This window comes from Nanorana parkeri, unplaced genomic scaffold (assembly GCF_000935625.1).
Source record: "Nanorana parkeri isolate BGI_ZX_2015 unplaced genomic scaffold, ASM93562v1 scaffold140, whole genome shotgun sequence".
In the NCBI taxonomy this organism is placed as follows: Eukaryota; Metazoa; Chordata; class Amphibia; order Anura; family Dicroglossidae; genus Nanorana; species Nanorana parkeri.
Genome location: NW_017306408.1, coordinates 1,622,066 through 1,625,621, shown reverse-complemented (window position 1 = coordinate 1,625,621; position 3,556 = coordinate 1,622,066).

The window sequence follows — 3,556 nt, the reverse complement described above, 5'->3', positions numbered from 1 at the left end:
GTGGGTGGGAAGTTCTCTCTTCATCCGAAGTTCTCTGACTAACTCTAGTGAGACCCTCCTCCTCAGACCGCCGCAAAGGCTCCGTCCAAACTTTGAACCTGACTAATTAGGTAAGTGATCTTGCCCTGTTGACCCATCCCTTAATTAACTCTTTATTAATTGTTTCCCCTTTTAACTTAGTCATGTATGCCCTCCATCTAAGTTGGTTGGCCAGAGGTGTTAGCTACAGTCTGCTGGTACTCACATAGAACTTGAGATAAATCATTTAGGCTCTACCAGAAGTTCTGCACAATTTTTGTTGAATATGGCTTCATGAGATTAAATTACACATAAACAAGATACACTAAAAAGACTTTTCGCTTTGGTTGGGTGGCAATGTTTCCCGGACAGTGTTATCAGATCACTGATTGATTTCACTTGTTGCCTCGAGTTGTTCTATAATAAGGTAAAACCATTTCTTTCTGTCATCATCATAAAATTCAGATCTGTCATTACAAAATGATATTTTGGAGCACATCACATGCCTGGGGGGAGGGGGGATATATATTTGAAGGAAATCAATCTTTACTTCTGTGTATGTTTTCTTAGGATGATGGTTATTAACATGGTCCAGATGTGAATAAATTGCTTCTTGGTAACACTAGAATAAGCACACATAAATAAGTAGATCAATACTTTGTACTCAAATGTTGCTCTTTTCTATATCTGTGTATTATAAAGCATTTGTTCTGTGAATTTCTGTCACTGGTTAAACTGACGTTAAAGTATTTCCACCTTATGGGTGAAAAAGTATTAGCAGATTGAAAACTAGGAAATGTATATATTATCAAAATCAGAAACGGTTGTATTTCCTTCAGAACACAGTGAGAAAATATAACTAGACAGGTTATGGTGAGGTGGACTTATAGGAATCAAATGACCTCCACTAAACCAGCATGATGCACAATGCAGCCTTCTTAACGGCCCATTCACACTGTTGAGTTGCATTAACATGTACATTTATACATCTGTTACTACAATGCACATTACATGCATCACTGTATTGCAATGCAATTCATTTGCACATGCACTGCAGGAAACTACAAGGAATGGTAACACACTACCGTGTGTTGTAGAGTGCTGTTGCAAAAAATGATGAATTACTATTTTTTTAGATGTTTTGGTGCCTTGCCAACCCATTCAATTAAATTGGCTGCCTTAATCCAACTCATTTGGACAATGGTGATGCCATTAATGGGCTACTCACTGTATTCTGCCTTAATGCAACTCATTTGGACAATCATTAATACATATGTGTTATCACAACACACCGGAATATCAAGGTGTAAATGGGTCCTAAAACAGAAGGTATTACAGGAACCTGTCTGGTTATAGATTCTCATTGGTTTGCAAGCCCTGCTGCAAAGAAGAGATGTTTTTTCCTACACTACTCTATAGCTGGCCAATAAGCTTGACTCAGCTATATAAAGTGAACATTTGCAACTTATAGGGAACAATTGAAATGACTTTGCACTACTAACCTCATAGCTGTATATATAAAGTGTGAGATTATTAAAGAATTAGGTGCCTCTGACTGCTAGTTTCACCAAATTTGTACTGTACATGTGATGATGCCATTAATGTGCTGCTCACTGTTTTCCTTGCTGGAGAGAAAGCTGTATCGGAGGACCTACAGTGTAAGGGTCCCCCTGATTCTGCTTCATTTATTCTTTGGATCTCTCCTTTCTCTACCTCTCCTGCTGCTGCTTTATTATTCATCTACCAGTCATTAGATAACCAGTCATCAGGGAGGCAGTTCTGATCTGAGGATGTTAAGATGGCTGCCTCCACACAGAAATACAGTGCAGAACAGTAGGGTAGTACAGTAATGAGGGGTGTTGGATTTAATAATAAGTATAATATCCTAACTGGATGGTTGTTATGTGCATATTTTCATAGGTTGCTCTGTCTAATTATAGGATTTAATTATAGGATGCAGAACATGGCATGGTGAGTTAGGAATGGGAAAAAAGATCAGCTGCAGGAAGCCTACAGGCAATATCGCTGACTGGCCCTTTGTCTTCTGCTTGCCTCTTCTAGGCATAGCTTCCACAGTCCCTCTTTAACATCAGAGAAAAGTTTTTTGTTTTTTTTACAGGCATCGCTGCTATACAGTACTGATACACAAGAAGATCTCTGGAATTTTAGGAAAATCATTGCCAGATTGGTAAACGGGCAAAACAATGCCAGCTCAAAGTTCAAGCTCAAAGTTTCAAGAGGAGTTCTAACTACTATCTTGTTTTTCACAAATTACCAGCATTTCCACGTTTGCTTTTTTGTAATGTATGCATTGATAGCCAAATAAAACTATAAGAAATTACAAGATAAAATGCACACAAGAACCCATTTAATTTGTTGTCTACAGTCTTGATAATTAAATCTTGCCAATATAGTTGGGGCAGATAGTGTTATAAAGGTAAAATTGCTCACAAAGGCCTGACTATTATTTTGCAGATTAGCCTTAGTTTTCTGGTAATCCATCAATGTATAGAGTAGAGACATTACATTATCTAATGGGTGGCTTGGAAAGTTAGGATGTTTGATGATTGAATCTGTCCTTGTATTGTGTATTAACCCTATAATTTCTTGTGCAATATGGGAGTTTGGCTTGCACTGTCTACCAACACTTTTCATCCAGGGCAGTAGTCTTTTTTTCATACATTTTCCTGCTGTAGATAGCTCCTGTGGTTTGAGGCAGCCCAAGGTTATCAGGTAATTGGCTTTGGCAAGGCAAAGCAACAATCACATTATGCATTTAGGCAGGTACCCTATGAGTGGTCACAGAAAGGCAGCTTGGGAGAGTTTTACCCCATCTTTCAAATCAATGGACATGATGTCACCATCTTCTGGGGAGACTCCTGGAGAATGAGGAGCAGGCAAATTCTTGCGAGAATATACTCCAATCCATTACAGGACTTTCTTCTCTTGAGTTTTTTATTCTTTATATCTAGATATATATTTTATTTATATTTGCTTTATATTCCTCAAGATCTCCCTGAAAAAAGTAATGTGCCGATTGCCTGGGCGCTGCAGGCAGAAGATGAGGGTAAGACAAATATTAAATCTAACTTTTTATATTGCAGGTAAATTTTTGGACATAGTATATCCAGTGATTTTTACAGGGGGAAGGAGCCTGGTCATTATAAGCAAATTTTTACTGCAAGGTCTGCTTCAACCCCCTTCAGAAGAGATCACGTAACCAGTGCACCAACATTCGATCATGTCACCAGCACTGAATGGATTCCAATGTAGCATCTTCACCAGAAGATGTACTAATTTACATAAATGGTTCTACTAAGAGCCCCAATGACGGGAACTTGAACATATTGTTTTAGGCTGCTGCTGAACCAAAAATCCACTTCTAACTCCAAACCACACAAAGATAACAATCTTCTTCATTGAAAACACGACAATGAGATAAGTGTGTACAGGAGGCTTTGTTTTGATAGCTGACGTGACACCTGGGGAAAGTCTAAAGCTTGTTTTTTTGTTGTTGTCATGTCGTTTTTGTTGCTAA